Here is a 19,864-nt window from a genome sequence, read left to right on the forward strand (position 1 = left end):
CTTGGAATATTTTTCAGCCTTCTGATTTTCTGTGTTTCCTGACTTACACTCTGTTAGACTTTCATTTACTTAAGCTCCAGTTCATACCCCACCCTTCCTCGAAGCTTTCCCACTTGCCACCAGCCTAGTATGATCTTTCTTCCGTGAGACCCCTGTGTGGTTATTTTTCATCTCTTATGTGGACATTATGAGCAGGCCCTTGTGACATGCAACGCTGTCTTTCAGCCTTACCCTGACTGGATAAAGTTACTTGAAGCTTAGAGAATGAGAATATTCCCTGAAGTACCATGTTCTCCTGTCATTTTCTGTGGTGCTGTCACTGGGGACAGAAAATCACCAACTTATCAAGAGAGTACTTTTCAAAATTGTCAAGATTCAACTCAAATATCCTCTCATTGATAAAGTCTTCAAGCTTTCTCATATCCTCACAGTAACTAGTACAGGCTTCTCATTTAGCACTTAATACACTTTGTTTGTTTGTTTGTTTGTTTATACACAATTCCCTACTTTCAGTGGCATAGCTCCATGGACATAAGGAATGTGACAATCATTGTGACCCACTATGGCACTGAGTTCAAATAGAGACTTCATTAAATATTACATTGCAGGCTGACTGAAAGAAGGAATGAATGAATGAATATGTAGATTTAGTAGCAACTGGAACACAGACTCACTTAATGACAGCTAGCACTGAGAGCCTCAAGCTATCCAACAAAAACCTTGTTAATCCTTAATTGGGCTGAAATAACTTTAACTCTGAGAGGGGTCACAGGAAGAGAAATTTACTGTGGAATATGGTTTCCCTTAGGAAGTGTTAGCCACATCATTTTGGCTCTCCATTCAGCCCCAAATCCCATTTGACCCATAGTTTAGCAGAATCCTGATGAGAGGCCAAATAAAGAGAAAAAAAAAAAAAAAGAAGAAGATGGAAGAAAGAAAGAAAGATGAGGAAAAAAGGAGAATAAGAGTTCCTACTGGACAGAAACAATAGATGGATTCATTCAAGGAGAAAATCAAAACAAGAACTATAGCAATGTTTTTTTAAGACCTACTCTATTTAACATATGAGACTAGTGGGCCCAGAGTAGGTTGTGAGATGACCAAGATTAAATAACTAAACCGAAGTTTTCAACCAACCATCTACTTTTCTACCACACCTCACTTTCTTTCTGATGTTTCTATTGCTGCTATATTATGAATTCAAAAGTTCCACAGAAACAAATAATGACATAAACATATAATAATAACACAAACACCCCTAGTTCCTATTTCCTTATCAAGAAGGCAGAATGTTCAGAATACACAATGCACAGAGTCTTTGTCGGTATTAAGAGAAAAAGCGAGTGTACAATGCTTAGGACAGAGATAGCATATTGAAAGCACTCAAGTATTACTATTATTAGCAACTATCATCTACCTCGGACTCATGCCTGCCTCAACATAGATCTTCCTGGAAAATCTGGCATGAAAACAGAACTAGTACAAACATGACGTATTCAATACTTACAAAAATGAAGCTTATGATAATTGTGCTCTATCATTACACCCTTGACCCTGTGGTTACTACTATGTATATCACCTGCCTAGTGGCTCAAATAATTCAAGGTGCTGGATGAAAAATTACATATTGCATGTGCCCAGGTTACATTTAAGAGATTTAATCCCTGACTGTGCCCTTTTATAACTGTTACAAATTCACTGAGTTGTAGAGTGGGCACTCTAATGCTTTTTAACTAGGCTGGATATCATTTGTGGTTTCCCAGTAGTCCACATGTAATACAGTTACATTTCCACTCAGTACCCAGGTGGGACTAATTTGTTTACCTAACAAATATTTACTGAGCTTCTGATATTCACCAGGCACTTACTTAGTGCTGAAGCTATAGCAGCAAGCAAGGCAGGCAAAAATTTCTCACCAATTAGAACTACATTCTAGAGGAGGAATTATCCAGAATAGTAAAAGGCAGAAAAAAAGTGTTTACTCTTTGGAAATGTCATCTCCTAACCCTCAAAATAAGCTGCTCTTACAATGGAAATAAATAAATTTTTATGAAAAGCTGTCTTTTACCTTGACAGTATACAACCTATCAAGATCTTAAGCATGGACTTCTACATTATGACCAACAGTTTTCCCTGATATATGCCTCTAACTTCCTTAATTGTACAAGGGAAACCAAATAAGAATAATATACCAAAAGATAAAATAGAGATAAATCTAAAGATAATAGTTATAGATAAGTTAAAGCAGAAATACCAAAGCTTTAAAAATAATTCATAAATTATGTCACCAAGGGAAAGAAAGATACAAAAGTCACTTTTAGGACCCATTCACCCAATCTCTATCATTCCCATCACCCTTTCTCACTCTGGTGGTTCAACCTAAGGGTTTTAAACCAAAAGCAGCATTTGTAGTTTACAATCACACTCAAGGGTTTACACTGCAACCTATCACTTCCTCCTCCACAACTGCTACAATGGAATCAAGTCCAAACCTGGAATTTTAGATACAAGAAAAAATTCAAATGTAACAGAGAGGGACTGCCTGAGCACTAGGAGAATGTGCTATATTTTCTGTTGTGAGAGTCTTGCTATTTGTAAGTATTTTATTTAAAAAGACATAAATGACTTATAATAAGGATAATATTGGAAAAGGCCAATGTTTTTCAAGTTCAAGGACCTATTCTACACCACACACACACACACACACAAAGCAAACTCAGGTCTAACTAATATGACACCCATTTTATGGATAAGGAAAGGTAGCACTGAAGACTAACATAACTTGCCAAAGTTCAGATGACTAGTAAATGCCAGAGCTGGGACTTACACTTCAACAGTCTGCTGCTGACAATCACATGCCAACCTGTCTTTCTTAATACAGTCAGTTCCATCTTAACTCATGACTCCGTGAATTACTTTCTGCTCCCTCTTCTTATTTGTGTTTCCCTTGACAAACAGAAAAACTCTTGCAAGATAGGAATTGGGCTATGCGATTTGACGTTGTCCACAGAGATTAGAATAGAGTTAAGACATAAAAGCAACCTGCAACAAACAACTTAAAATCCCCAAATTTTGCTTTGTTCATGTATAAAAAGGATTTCTGATCCTGGTTCTTTCAGTATCATGGGTATTTATAATGAGGTCTATTATAAATGGTATTATTTATATGAAAATGTTTTATGAACAAAACATGAAAATGTAGAAGAAATGTCCATAAGATAGTGATAACTTTAATTTTTCTCTTAAATACTCTACTGAAAATTAATTTCTACCCTCTCTGGGCTTTCTAAACACAATTTCTGAACTTTTACTATAAGATTTATCCCATTTGGCCTCAATTTGAGCTAGTTCACTAGAGTTGATAGTTATATTTTCAGGAAATTTGTCAGCTATTAAACATATCCATGATTTTAAAAAAGTATATTATGTAAACTGATAATTTAATAAATTATATTAGAAACAAAAAGGAATACTCAGAACTCATTACTCCTAATTAATTTAGGAGATTTTACTGTTTGGGCTCACATAGCTTGATTATAACTATATGGTAGAAAAGCCATAAATTGAGCTACAGAGCACCTCTTTCTAACTTTGCAGAGAGCTCATGTTAGTACTTGAAACTGGCCATGATAGGAGCATTTTCACCATGAATAACAGAGAGCACTACAAATCAAGACTGAACCTGTTGTTTAATCGATTATCTGGAATTAAAGAGGCCACAGATAAAATGTTAATCATGCAAATTAAACTTAAAAGTGTTTAATAGCCTAAAAAATGGCAACACCATAGATAACCATACGTTGGCATGGGCACAAAAATTGTGCAAAAATCAATGAAAACATTATTTGAGAATCAATGGCTGTTTGGAATTTAATAATATATCACATATTTTATTATTTTTAAATTATGTGCCACCTTTATATCTGTAAGGTATTTAATAAATGTATGCATTTGTATACCTTTATGCATATATGCACATACACTCTATATACTATACATACACAAACACAGATATGTGGGGGGGGGTCTGTGAGCAGAATTTTATGAAAATTTTACTATTTGTAATAGAGAGAAAAATGATAGTGTAGGAACAGAGAGAGAAGAAAAGGAGAAACTACGATCGAGCATACAAAGTGGTGTGGCAGTATAAATATATATCCCTTGGTGATTGAAGGTATGGAATATGATACTTAATCTAGTTGTAGTCAAAAGAATGGTCAGGGAAAATATTCCACAGGAAAGACCACCTGAGCTAGTTTTGATGAATGAACAAAAGCTAGCCAAGACAATGTTTGGGGAAAAACAATTGCAAAGACACAGAGGAGATAAGAGAATGCGTGCTTGTGTGAAAAATTAAAAATTGTTTAGGATACTTCTAGTGGAGCATGTATATAGAGCATAGTAAGAAATGTGTCCCTTTCTTTGTATCTTCATTGTTGACCAGCAGCTGCATTTCACTGTATGTGTCCTAGAGTACAAGACAGAGCTTTATACATCATAGGTACTCCATCAATACTCTAAGACTTGAGTAGCATAGTGTTACTTAGTTATAATAATGCAAATTATTAAGTAATACTTGGTGTTACAATATAATATTTAGTGTTATGATAACATAAATTGCATTTAATACTTAGTTTTTATATTTTCTCCTACTTTATTTTAATTTCTCACAAAAAAAGAAAGCAGAGTATATAGGAAAAAAAGGTGTTTTATATTTCTTGGCCCTGTTTATCACTAACTAACTATAAAGTCCTCTTAGATTTTGAGGATCCAAGAAACAACTTCATAGAAGTAATCATTTGAATTACTTATCTATAAACTAGCCAATGCACTGAACTTAGACAACTATTTTAACTATCCCTTTATAAGAATGCTTGGCTGATCTAATAGCCCCACTTTTGGTCATTTTAATTTGAATGACAAAATTACAGTCAACAATAGCCAACTTGAAAACACCCACCCAGAGAAATGTTTTTCCTCTGCAGGTTGGAACACCAGGGATATACAAGCATTTATGTTTAAAGATGTAAAACATGTAAGTATAGATAGAGAACTATCAGTATAATAAAGGTCTCTCAGTACTTGGTGGTAAAGACAGGAGGTCCATTCAGAAGGTCAGTGACAGTCTCCACAGAAGCCATTCAAAGTAGTATTTATATGAATGAAGTCATGTTTTGTCATTCCATGAAGAATAGATCTACCTCTCAGTAGCCAATTTATAACCACTAAGCTTAGGGCAATCTAGTAATCTACAAGAACAGTAGTGGATATATGAACTAAAACAATAATGACTAACCCAAATTTTTTTTAGTAAGCAAATAGGTATGTGAGCAAAATAATATGCAGAATGTTTAATTACATATTTATAATAAAAAATCACTATCATATAAAGTAGATTATTTAACTTTGGTTTAAATAGTAATTTATTTCCCTATAAAGAAGCCTATTTGGGAAACCAAGTATGTTACTATCTTTTGCTGTGTAACAATATCACCACATCTTATCTGGGTCCTCTGTTTAGGATCTGACAAGGCTGCAGTGAAGAAATTAGCCAGGATTTTGGTTTCATGTGAAGCTTGACTGGGGAAAGATCTATATCCAAGCTCACTAAAGTTATTGGCAGAATTTGGTTTCTTGTGAAATTCAGTGCTTCAGCAGAGTAGTGAGAACTTCAGTATTTTGTTGATAGTTGGCCGGAGGCTACTCTTGGTTCCTAGAGGTCACCTGCACTTCCTTGTCAAATGGGGTTTTCAACATAGCTCATTAATATCTCAAAGCTACCAAAAGAGACTCCAGCAAAATGAATGCTAAAATGTTATTTAACAAACATACAATGTTATATAACATGCTACATATATACAATTATGAATATTCTACTATCTCTCCCATCTTCTATCGGTTAGAAACAAGCCACAAGTTCCACCCACACTCTAGGGTAAAAAAATCTCACAAGAGTGAAACTAGCAGTTGGGGATCACAAGGGCCACCTAAAAGTGTGTTTGCCATGAAAAGAGACATCCCAATAAGAAAAAAGAACAAAGAATCTACAAAACAACCAAAAACAATTAACAAAATGGCAATAGTAAGTCCTTACCTATCAATAATTACCTTAAATGAAAATGGATTGAATTCTCTGATAAAAAGATGTGGAATGGTTAAATGGATAAAAATACAAGATATAATTATACGTTGCCTACAAGAGAAATACTTTAGACTTAAAGACACACTTAGCCTGAAAATAAAGGGATGGAAAAAGATATTTTAAGTAAATGGTAACCAAAACAAAGAAAGAACAATACAAAAATGAAAGCAGGAGTAGCTATATTTCTATCAGACAAAACAGACTTTATACTAAAAATAGTAAAGAGAGGGGCACCTCTGTGGCTCAGCTGGTTTAGCGGTCGACTCTTGATTTCAGTTCAGGTCATGATCTCAGTGTTGTGAGATGGAGCCCCATGTGGGGCTTCATGCTCAGCAGGGTGTCTGCTTGAGAATCTCTATTTCCCTTTTTTCTTCCTCCACTTCCCCCCCACTGCCCCTGCACCCTGCACTTTTTCTAAAATAAATAATTCTTAAAAAAAAAAAAAGAAAACACACAAAGAAGATAATTATATAATGATAAAAAGGCTAATCCATCAAGGAGATATAAGGACTATAAAATTTATGTACCCAACATTGGGTTTATTATCTAAATATATAAAGCAAAAACCCAAAGCCATAAAACAAAAAACAGAACTAAAAGCAGAAATAAATAGTAATTTCAAGAACAGTTTGGGACTTTCATACCCCACTCTCAACAATGGGTAGATCATCCAGTCATAGAATGAATAAGGAAAAGAATGGATTTGGACAACATTATAGACCAAATGGGCCTAACAGATATATGCAGAATATTCTATACAACAACAGTAGAATAGACATTCTTTGCAAGTACACATAGAGCATTTTCTAGGATAGATGATATGTTAGGCCACAAAACACGTTTTAACAAAACCAAGATTAAAATCATAGCAAATATCTTCTCTGATCACAATAGCAAGAAACAAGAAATCAGTAACAAGAAGAAAAAATGAAAAATTAATGGACAGAAGAAATTAAGCAACAATCTCCAGAAAAATCGCTGGATTAAAGAAGAAATTCAAGGGGAAAAAGGGACACCTGGGTAGCTCAGTCAGTTAAATGTCTGCCTTCAGCTCAGGTTATGATCCCCGGGTTGGAGATCCAGCACTGTATCTGGCTCCTGGCTCAGTGAGTAACTGGCTTTTTCCCTCGTCTGTCTCTCCCTCCTGCTTGTGCTCTCTCTCTATTTCTCTTTCTCAAATAAATAAATAAAATCTTTTAAAAAGGGAAATTAAAAAAATTTCTTGAGACAAATGAAAATGGAAACATAACACACCAGAACTTATGGGATACAGTAAAAAATGTTTGAAGAAAGAAGATTATAGCAATAGATATTTACATCATGAAGCAAGAAAGATCCCAAATAAACAAGCTAACTCTATGCCTTATGGAGCTAAAATAAAATAAAATAAAATAAAATAAAATAAAATAAAATAAAAACTGAACCCAATGTTAGCAGAAAAAAGGAAATGACAAAGGGTAGAACAGAAATAAATAAAATGGAGAACAGAAAAAGAATAGATTGACAAAAGGGAAAAATAGAAAAGCAAGATTAACTAAACTAAAAGTTCGTTTTTGAAAAGATGAACAAAATTGGCAAACCCTTAGCTTGACTCTCTAAGGGAAAAATAGAGAAGACCAAAATCAACAAAATTATAAATGAAAGGGGACATCACAACTGATATCACAGAAACACAAAGGATCATAAAGGTTCCTATGAACAACTATTGCCAAAAAATGGGAAAATTTGGAAGAAATGGAAAAATTCTTAGAAACACACAACCTACCAAGATTTAAACAGAAAGATATAGAAAATCTAAGTAGGCCAATTATGAATAAGGAGATTGAATCAAAAATCTGTCAATGAAGAACAACCTAGGGCTAGATGGCTTCACTGGTGAATTTTACAAAGAATTTAAAGAATTTATACCAATACTTCTCAAACTCTTCTAGAAAATGGAATAGGAGGGAACACTCCCAAACTCATTTCACAAAACCAGCATTATCCTGATACCAAAGCCAAAATAAGGGCCCTACCAGAAAAGAAAACTACAGGTCACTATCCCTGATAAACATAGATGCAGAAATTTTCAACAAAATACTAGCACACCAAATTCAGCAACACGTTAAAAAAGGATCATTCACTAAGATCAAGTGGAATTTATCCCTGAGATGTAAGGATGATTCAACATATGTAAATCAACCAATGTGATGCATCACATTAACAGAATGAAAGAAAAGAATCACATTATCATCTTAATTCAGAGAAAGAATTTGACAAAATTCGATGTTCATTTATGATAAAAAACACTTGACAAATTAGACATAGAAGGAATATATCTCAAAATTATAAAGGCTATATCTGACAAGCTCACAGTTAACATTATACTAAATGGTGGAAAGGTTGAAAGTTTTCCTCTAAGATCAGAATAAGAGAGGATGTACGTATTCTTATGATGCCTATTTAACATAATACTAGAAGGCCTAGCTATAGCAATCCAGCAAGATAAAGAAACAAAAAGAATAATAAGTAAATAAAATCATAATTGGAAAGGAAGAAATAAAATTTTCTGTATTTGCAGATGTCATGACTTTGTATAACTTTTGTTACAATAAAAAACTGCTAGAAATAATAAATTCAGGTAAGTTTCAGGGTATAAAATTAATATTCAAAAATCAGTAGCATTTCTATGCATCAACAGTAAATTTTCTGGAAAAGAAATAAAGGCATCAATCCTACTTACAATAGCATTAAAAACAAAACAAAACAAAAATACTTACAAATAATTTAACCAAAGGGGTAAAGGATCTTTATTTTGAAAAGTACAAAATGTTGATGGAAGAAATTGAAGAAGACACATGTAAGTGGAAATATATCCTGTGTTTTATGATTAGAAGTGAATATTGTCAACATTTCAATACTACCAAGTCATCTATAGATTCAATGTAGTCTCTGTAGATTTCAATAGCATTTTTTTACCAAAGTAGAAAAAATATTCCTAAAATTTTAATGGAACCACAAAAGACCCTGAAAGAAATCCCGAGAAAGAAGAACGAAGCAGAAGGCATCACATTTCCTGATTTCAAGCTACACTAAAAAGTTACAGAAGTTAAATTTAAAACACCATGGTACAGTCATAAAAACAGACAAATACACCAATGGAAACCAATGGAACAGAATCAAGAGCCCAGAAATAAACCCAAGCATATTCAGTCAACTAATATTTGACAAGAGAACCATGAATACTCAATGAGGAAAACACATTCTCTTCTTTCATCTTATCCATTTTTTTCTGAGAAAACTGGTTATTCATATGTAAAAAACCAAAACTTGATCCCTATCTTATGCCACTCACAAAAATGAACTCAAAATGGGTTAAAGACTTAAATGTAAGACCTGAAACCATGAAACTCCTAGAAAAAAACATAGAAAGAAAGCTCTTTGACATGAGTCTTGGTAACTATTTTTTAGAAATCACATCTAAAGCACAAACAACAAAATCAAATATACACAAGATAGACTATAGTAAACTAAACGGCTTCTGCACAGCAAAAGAAACCATTAATGAAGTGAAAAGAACCTATGCACTGAGAAGAAATATTTGAAAGATATATCTGATAAAGGGTAATATCTTGAGTATACAAAGAACTCCTGCAACACAATGGCCAACAACAACAACAACAACAACAAAACCAAAAACAAGAAAACCTAAATAATCCAATTAAAAATAGGCAAAGGACCTGAATGGACATTTTTCTAAAGAAAATGAACAAATGGCCAACAGGTAAATAAAAAGATGCTCAAGGTCACTTGGCATTAGATAAAGGCAAAGTAAAAAATACAATGAGATATCACATCATGCCTGTTAGAATGGCCATCATATAAAAGGTAAGAGATAATAAATCCTGGCACAGATGTGAAGAAAAAGAACACTTGTGCACTGATGGTGAGATTGACACAGCTAATATGAAAAACAATACGGAGGGTCCTTAAAAAATTAACAAAGCTACCATTTGATCCAACAATATCTCTTCTAGGAACATATTCAGAGGAAACAAGATTCTAGCTCAAAAAGATACCTGCACCCCCATGTTCACAGCAGTGTTATTTACAATCACCAACACATGGAAACAACCTAAGTGTCCACCGATACATACATGGATATAAAAGTTGTCATACAGGCACATCTCATTTATTGTGCTTCACTTTATTGAACTTCCTAGATCACTGCACTTTTTACAAATTGAAGGTTTGTACCAATCCTGCATGGAATAAATCTATTGAAACCATGGTTTTTTGTTTGTTTGTTTGTTTGTTTTCCGTTTTTTTTCCAAAAGTATTTGCTTACTTTCTCTCATTGTAACATTTTGATAATTCTCCAAATATTTCAAACTTTCCCATTACTATTATATTTGTTATGATGACCTGTGATCTGTGATCTTTGAGGTTACAGTTTTAATTGTTTTGGAGCACTATGAACCATGACCATATAAAATGGAGATATTAATCAATAAGTGTTGTGTGTGCTCTGACTGCCCCACCCTCCAGCAGTTTCCCTGAGACACAATGGTATTAAAATTAGACCAGTTAATAATCCTACAATGGTCTGATAAGTGTTCAACTGAAAAAAAAGGGTCACACACCTCTTTCCCTTTAAATAAAAAGCTAGAAATGATTAAGCTTAGTAAAAAAGGCATGTCAAAGACTGAGACAAGGCTGAGAGCTAGGCCTCTTTGCCCCAAATAGCCGCATTGTGAATACAATGAAAATTGCTATTGCAGTGACCATATGAATGATAAGAAAGTGAAACAGACTCATTGCTGACATGGAGAAAGTCTGAGTGGCCTGGATAAAAGACCAAGACAGCCACAACATTCTCTTATGCTAAAATCTAATCCAGAGCAAGGTCCTAACTCTCTTCAATTCTCTGAAGGCTGAGAGAGGTGAAAAACCTGCAGAAGAAAAGTTGGAAGCTGGCAGAGGTTAGGTCATGAAGTTTATTTTTAATTTTTTATTTTTTTTTATTTTTTTTATTTATTTGGTAGAGAGAGGGTACAAGCAGGGGGAATGGCAGGCAGAGGGAGAGGAAAAAGCAGGCTCCCTGATCCCAGGACCCCGGGATCATGACTTGAGCTAAAGGCAGATGCTTAACGAACTGAGCCACCCAAGCACACAGGTCATGAAGTTTAAGGAAGACGTTGTCTCCGTAACAGAAAAATGCAAGATGAAGTAACACGAGATTCTGCAGCAAGTTACGCAGAAGATCCAGCTAACATAATTCATGGAGGTGGCTCCACTAAAGTGATTTTCAACATAGATGAAACAGACCTATTGACAGAAGATGCCATCTAGAACTTCCTAACTGGAGAGGAGAAGTCAGTCTAGCTTGAAATCTTCAAAGGACAGGCTGACTACCTTGTTAGGAGCTAATACAGCAAGTGACTTTAACTTGGAGCCAATGCTCACTAACCATTCTGACAATTCTAGGGCCCTTCTAAATTATGCTAAGTCGACTCTGCCTATGCTCTACAAATGGAATAGCAAAGCCTGGAGGGCAGCGCATATGTTTATAATATGGTTTACTAAATATTTTAAGCTCACTGTTGAGACCCGCTGCTCAGAAAAAAAGAAATTCTTTCAAAATATTATTGCTTATTGACAATGCATCTGGACAGCCAAAAGCTCTGATAATGATGTACAATGAGATTAATGTTGTTTTCATGGCTGTTAACACAACATCCATTCTGGAGCCCATGGGTCAAGGAGTCACTTTAACTTTCAAGTCTTACTATTTAAAAAATACATTTCATGGGGCGCCTGGGTTGCTCAGTGGATTAAAGCCTCTGCCTTCGGCTCAGGTCATGATCCCAGAGACCTGGGATCGAGCCCCACATCGGGCTCTCTGCTCCGCAGGGAGCCTGCTTCCTCCTCTCTCTCTGCCTGCCTCTCTGCCTTCTTGTGATCTCTGTCTGTCAAATAAATAAATAAAATCTTAAAAAAAATACATTTCATGAAACCATAGCTAGCATAGATAGTGATTCTTCTGACGGATCTGAGAAGAGTCAGTTGAAAACCTTTTGGCAAGGATTCCTCATTGTAGATGTCATTAAGAACATTTGCCATCCATGGGAAGAGGTCAGAATAGCAACATTAACAGCAGTTTGGAAGAAAATGATTCCAGCCCTCATGGATGAATTCAAGGGATTCAAGGCTTCAGTGGAGGAAGTAACTGCAGATGTGTGGAAATAGGGAGAGAACTAGAATCATGAAAGGAGCCTGAAGATTTGACTGAATTGCTGAAATCTTATGATAAAATTTGAACAGATAAGGAGCTGCTTCCAATGGATAAACAAAATGGATAAAAGTTTCTTTAGATTATATATACACAATGGAATACTATGCAGCCATCAAAAGAAATGAAATCTTGCCATTTGCGACAACATGGATAGAAATAGAGCGTATCATGCTTAGCGAAATAAGTCAAGCGGAGAAAGACAACTATCATATGATCTCCCTGATATGAGGAAGTGGTGATGCAACATGGGGGCTTAAGTGGGTACGAGAAGAATAAATGAAAGAAGATGGGATTGGGAGGGAGACAAACCATAAGTGACTCTTAATCTCACAAAACAAACTGAGGGTTGCTGGGGGGAGGGGGTTTGGGAGAAGGGGGTGGTATTATGGACATTGGGGAGGGTATGTGTTTTGGTGAGTGCTGTGAAGTGTGTAAACCTGGTGATTCACAGACCTGTACCCCTGGGGATAAAAATATATGTTTATAAAAAATAAAAAATTATATTAAAAAAAAAGTTTCTTTAGATAGAACCTACTTCTGGTGAAGATGCTATGAAGACTGTTGAAATGACAGCAAGAGATGTAGAATATTGTTATGTAAACTTCATGGATAAAGCAGCAACAGGGTTTAAGAGGACTGATTTCAATTTTGAAAGAAATTCTACTATGGGTAAGTCTTACCAAATAGCATCATATACCCCAGAGAATTCTTCCACAGAAGGAATCAGTGTGCAAACTTTATTGCTGTCTTTAAGAAATCACCACAGCCACTGAAGCTTCAGCATCCACCACCCTGATCTGTCAGCAGCCATCAACATTGAGGCAAGACCCACCACCAGCAAAAAGATGACTCACTGAAAGCTCAGATGGTGGTTAACATTTTTAGTGACAAAGTATTTTTTTAATATTTTTAATTAATTTTTTAAATTTATTTTCAGTATAACAGTATTCATTATTTTTGCACCACACCCAGTGCTCCATGCAATTCATGCCCTCTCTAATACCCACCACATGGTTCCCCCAACCTCCCACCCCCTGCCTCTTCAAACCCCTCAGATTGTTTTTCAGAGTCCATAGTCTCTCATGGTATTTTTAAAAAAATTCATTTATTTTAGAGAGACAGAGATAGCACAAGCAAGGAGTGGGGCAGTGGGAGCGGGAGAGGAAGAGAATCTCACGTAGATTCCCCCAACTGCAGAACCTGATGCAGGGCTCAATCTCATGACCCATGAGATCATGACCTGAGCTAAAATCATGAGTGGGACATTTAACCAACTGAGCCACCCACGTGCCCCAAAAAGTATTTTTTAATTAAGTTATATACATTCTTATTTTAGACATAATGCTATTGCACATTTAATAGAGTATAGTATAATGTGAACATAACTTTAATATGCATCATGAAACCAAAAAAATTTTTTTGACTCACTTTATTGTGATACTCATTTTATTTTTTAAATTTTTTAAAGATTTTATTTATTTATTTGACAGACAGAGATCACAAGCAGGCAGAGGGGCAGGCCAAGAGAGAGAAGGAAGCAGGCTCTCCGCAGAGCAGAGAGCCCAATGCGGGGCTTGATCCCAGGACACTGGGATCATGACCTGAGCCGAAGGCAGAGGCTTTAACCCACTGAGCCACCCAGGCACCCCTATTTTTTAAATTTTTAAAAAAATATTGATTGATTGATTGATTGATTTGACAGACAGACACAGCCAGAGAAGGAACACAAGCAGGGGAAGTGGAGGAGGGAGTAGCAGGCTTCCCACCAAGCAGGGAGCCCAATGTGGGGCTCAATCCCAGGATCCTCGGATCATGACCTGAGCCAAAGGCAGATGCTTAACGACTGAGCCACCCAGGCACCCCTATTGTGATATTCATTTTAATGTGGTGGTCTGGAGCAGAACCTGCAGTATCTCCAAGGTATGCCCATAATGTGTAACATGATGACTATAGTTAACACTGGTGTATGATATGTAAAAAATTTATAAGAGAGCATACCTTATGGGCTTTCATCACAAAGAGAATTTTTTTGTTTCTTTTATTGTATCTATATGTTATGAAATGTGTTAACTAAACCTATTATGGGACTCATTTCATAACACATGTAAATCAAATCATCGTGTTGGACACCTGAGACTTATGCAGTTAGGCATGTCAATTACTTCTCAATGAAACTAGGTGGGAAAAGCTTAAAAAGTCTATTTGTTCTCATGTTTCCAACAACATGGGAATACACAAAATTCATGAACTTCTTCCTCGAGCAATACTTAAACAGGAAATTACAAGGTTTTCCTTTGTTAATGTCTTATCTCTTTGTCATTGAACATCCAACTTTCTTCTGATTCTTAGATACTGTTTGAGTTTGTTATGGCTACCTAACAAAACACCATGGACTGGAAGATTTAAACAAGAGAAATTTACTTCCTCACACTTCTGGAGTCTAGAAGTCCAATATCAAGGTGTTGGGAGGTTTGGTTTCTCCTAACACCTTTCTCCTTGGTTTACAAATGGCCACATTTCCCTGTTTCCTCACATGTTCTTTCCTTTTTGCAAATGCATTCCCCATGTCTTTCTGTGTTCAAATTCCCTCTTCTTACAAAGGCACCAATTAGATTGGATTGGGTCCCATTGTAACTGACTCATTTTACTTAGTCACTTCTTTATGGCCCTATCTCCAAACATAGGCACATTCGGAGGTACTGATGGAGAGGGTTTCAACATATGAATTTTGGGGGTCATAATTGAGCCAATAACAGATGCTGTCTTCTAGAAATGTTGCAATATCACTCAGCCGACAATTGGGTCTCACTTGTCTATTACCTCTGTGAAGTGATTTACCCATTCTGACTGCAATCCATTACACTTTCATGTGAAACTTAAGCTCTCAGAAAGAAATTTTGTTCCTCTTAACTTTATGTTCTTGGGGAATTTGTGACTGTGGACTCCTATGACTGAAAAGTAGACATGCCTTTATTTTGTGATTTATCCCTACCAAAAAGACACACACACACACACACACTGCAATTTTGCTAAACCTACTATGTTAGACATTGTATTGAAAATGTGCCTTAATTCTTCTAACAATCTAACATTTTATAGGGTCCCTAAAACAAAGCTACACAGTGTCTGCATTCATGGAGCATCATTTAAGGAGAGAATATGAAGGACGAGGAAGCAGTCATTAATTAAGCAAGCAGATAAACACATACCGCATAAGCAACATGAATTGTGGAATGCGATACATGGTAGGAAGGAGCTATGAATGTGAATGTTGGTGAAATGTGAATGCCCATAGATTAGGGGAGGGGAAACCTACTTTATATTGGGTGGTGAGGGATAGCCTCCCAGAGGTGAAGATGCCTTACTTGAAGCCATAAGGATAGTAAACAATCAATGTCAAGAGTGAAGAAGAGTGGTTCTCGACAATACACCAGCAAATGCAAAGACCCTCAAGGCAAAACAGACTTTGTTTGAGAACCTAAGGTAAAGTACAGAAAGTGGCAGGACATGGAATGAAGAATCCAGATCTTGCTGATGAGTCTAGTCACTGACACATACAAGCATCTAGTCGAGAAAGCAGGCCCCATGAAGAGCCTGGATGTGGATGACATTCTTGGGTTCCAACCCCATCTCTGCCACCGACTACCTGTGTTAACCCAGACCCAACTTCCCAATTTCAAAAGTATCAAGTGGTAATGGCATTTGCATGTTACTGCAAAGACTATATGAGTTAAACAACATAGCCCTTGGTTTCAGGCATGCAATCTGTGTGCAGCAAATATTACCAAACTTAACATGAAACAAGCTCAACATACTATTTACTCTCTTTGTTACTTCCTCTGTTAAACCTGCATCTAAAGATAATCTAGTAGTTAGAAAGTTTTCTTGATTAAGGATCTCTAATTGAGAGATCTAGTTTATTTGGGGAATACTAAGACTTAAAGACCTCATCAATAACTGTGGTTAAAATGAGGTATTGATTCTGCCAAGAAAAAAATATCCAGTGCAGGTTACAAAGAATGTGCTCATTTGGCCCATTTTTGTGTCCAAATATTAAAAGAAAACAAATATATGTATTGAATATCCAATCTTCTCTCTTTAGTTTTTCTTTTCCCTCAAAAAAAAATACCTGAAATATTTGGTGGGCTTATAAAAGGGAATATGTACCATTGTGTGGGATAAAATTAAACCAGAGAGAGACACACTAAATAAATTGGGTCAAAATCAGGTAACCCACCTCTTACACAATTTCAGCTTCTGGGGCAGATTAGATGGTAATGTTTCATAGTTCAGCAGGCCTGATGCATTAATTGACAGAAGGAACTTTGTATTATTAGATAGCATCTGGCCCCAGTTCAGGACCATTTGTAATTGCACAATATGTTTGGGATTTATCCTTAGAGCAAAGAGTAATTCAAGACTCTTCTCTAATTTCCTCACTGTAAGATTTTTGGAAGAAATATGTCTGAAATAGTGTAGAATATGGGCTAGAAGGGGGCAGAAAGTGGCATATCTTGTCATTATTTTCAGTATAGAAAACAGGACGAAAGAAAAGAGAGCTGAGGAAAATCTGTCAGGTTTAGAAAAACATACTTTTGTTTACTCTTTGAAGAAAGGATATGAAATCTGGGAGGACAAAAAATAAGGACATATTTTATATTCCTCTAACAGCTTTAGGGAGTTTTTCTCCAAGTTTTGTACCATACAAAGGAATGTATTCAAGTATTTCTATATAGCAGATAGCTTTAAGATCCAGCTTCCCAAGTCCTACTGGAAGTCAAGGGCAAGAAAACAGGCTACCCAAGTTACTGTTAGATGATCACTATGCTATCTTTAAAATCCTTAAAGTCAGCAGACAACAATTCTCCGTGAACTTTAGGTTACAACTGAAATAGATAAGAGTTACATTCTTTCCGTAATAATTATTTCCGATAATAAATCTTCCTTCAGATTACCTGATGGGAAAAGAAACTACTACAATTATTCTAAATTGGGCAACAGTATAGGCATATTGTTCTTTGTATGAGATTATTCCAGAGTCTTGCAACAATATGATTCCTGTTCCAGCTGATCTTGAGTCTATAGGGACTGGGGATAATGAAGAGGATGCTACTAAGAAATTACTAGAAATAATGGCTAGCATGAGAGGTTCACCATCTTCTGCAATTATGTTTAAATGAAAGAATATTAATCATGCCAAGGAAAAGGGCCACTTAAAAAAAATAAAGATACGTTACAAATGTGCATCGTGGGAGCCAGCAACTGCTATATTACCCAACAGTTTGGCATGCACATGAGGCCCATGTTGATTCTCTTCCCAAACAGATTACACATGCTGCTGCCAATTTGCTCTTACTGTAAGGCCTTAGTGGTCTTGAACATCTTCTCTGATCATTTCCCTAATCTGATGAAAACATAATTATCTAATGGTTAAGAAAATAAATCTACTCATGGATAGCTACAGGATGGAAACAGCAGATGCTACAAAATTATAAGTAAGTTTTTACAGGCCCAAGACTGGACTTAGAATCTGTACTCTATGTTAATACTATTAAGTGAAACAAAAAAACACATGAGAAGAGAAAGAAGCACATGTACTTTCAATTGCTTTAGTTAGGTTTGTTCAAGTGGGTGGAAGGAAACCCAGGTAACTAGCGGTCTCTAAACTTTAAGTAATATGCTCAAAAAATATTTTGCTCTGTGTGCGGTGGTGGGGGGGAGAAGCTGAGGGAAATTGCAAATTGAAATTTACGTCACCTGGAAGTAGAGATGTTCCAAAAATAATTCAATGACTCATAAAGGGAAAAGTGCTAGCTATTAATAGTAGTATAATCTATCTCTAAAGAATATGGTCTAACCAAAGAGTAAAGGAGTTCTTTTGTAAAAGCTTTTGATAGTGAGTAAGGTGAGTATAAAATAGAACCTTTCATAAGATGGGCATGGGCCGGTCCACTTGAAAGAGGCATGGTACAACTTCCCGATTTAATATTCTTTATACTTGTTAATCTGTGACTGCTAAGCAAAAATCAGGAAAAAAATCAACTTCCCCCGTAAGTTCCCTATAAAACCAAAGTGAATAACAGTTTGTCATAACATACTAAAAGCTTGGCAGTTTGTTTACTGTACATTTTGCTATTGGTGTTTAATGTATGATTTCTCCTAACTGGAGATTAATTACCATACATATTGGGTTATACATATATGATGCAAAAAATATGATGTAAAAGTACTACACTTGAGTCTCACTTTTACCAGTTTGTTAGCTGTGTGGCCTTAATCTGAATCTATCTGGGCCTCATTTTCTTTATCTCTCACCTCTCACCTCCAAGGATCAAATTAAATGTATGTGTATCTTTAGCTAACCTTGCCAATGTCTTTTCCTCTGAATGCCGCCATATTCATTTTTAGGCTGAAATTACAATGAATCTGAGACTCTACCTGCTTAAGGGGAAAAAAAAATCCACCCCTCTCAAAGAGTCTATCAATTTATCTCAACTGCAGACATTCTCCCTCTTCTGTTCTGCTCCCATTTACACTTCTGCTGCCCAAATCCTGCTAGAAGGGAAGCTTCCCATCACCTTGCAGAATGCAGCAGTTGTGAGAACACTTTTGTTCTCTGCCAAGTCAACTGATGCAGTTTTTACTGAAGCAGTGCTTGACTCCTTGCAGAGTCAGGAAACAGGTCTTCTTCCCAATTCTGTGATACACTTTGCATCAGGGCCATGCACAACCCCACCAGCTAGAATGCCTCACCTTTCTCCTAGAATCCCAGGCTCCTGAAAAGAGTCTTTATTGTGAGTATCCCCTCTTGTTGCAGAGGAGACCACCCAATTCAAGCAACCCAATACCGAAGAGATGTCTCGTCTTTCCTTCCAAACATCTGCCTCCTCTCTTTCCTCATCTCAAACAAAACCCCTGTTGAGGTTTTCCAGTTTCCAGACACGAAGCCCTGAGTAAATACATGACTGCCAACAAATACTGGAGGTAATTGTAAGGGGCGAGAGTGATGTACAAATAGCACGTGAGATTCCACTCAGTCAACTGAAATACCCGTTTGTGTGTGAATGCATTTCTTTATCCGAAAATATATCATTTAACAAGTTTATTTAAGTAACTGGATTTGTGATGAGAAATCAAGAAACAATATTATTTGTTTCTGAAAGTAGCTTTCAAAGCCCCACTTCCCTTGAATAACTCAGAAAGGTCTCAAAGCATTTTCTAATTCTTTTTAGGTTTTAACAATTATATCATGAAATATTCAACATTTATATTTCAATCAAAATTAACTTATAGCAGCAATGTCCACAATAGCCAAACTATGGAAAGAACCTAGATGTCCATCAACAGATGAATGGATCAAGAAGATGTGGTATATATACACAATGGAATACTATGCAGCCATCAAAAGAAATGAAATCTTGCCATTTGCGACAACATGGATGGAACTA

The 19,864-nt window shown here is 36.0% G+C and overlaps 1 protein-coding gene and 1 pseudogene across 5 annotated transcripts in view; one reads left to right on the plus strand and one right to left on the minus strand.

The window, feature by feature from the left end:
- The window catches only part of INPP4B (inositol polyphosphate-4-phosphatase type II B), an 822,310-nt gene that overhangs the window by 550,172 nt on the left and 252,274 nt on the right, over nt 1–19,864 (minus strand). The window lies entirely within an intron of this gene.
- On the plus strand, nt 10,688–13,292 carry LOC131998789 (tigger transposable element-derived protein 1-like; annotated as a pseudogene).

The sequence above is a fragment of the Mustela nigripes genome, chromosome 1 (assembly GCF_022355385.1).
Source record: "Mustela nigripes isolate SB6536 chromosome 1, MUSNIG.SB6536, whole genome shotgun sequence".
In the NCBI taxonomy this organism is placed as follows: domain Eukaryota; kingdom Metazoa; phylum Chordata; class Mammalia; order Carnivora; family Mustelidae; genus Mustela; species Mustela nigripes.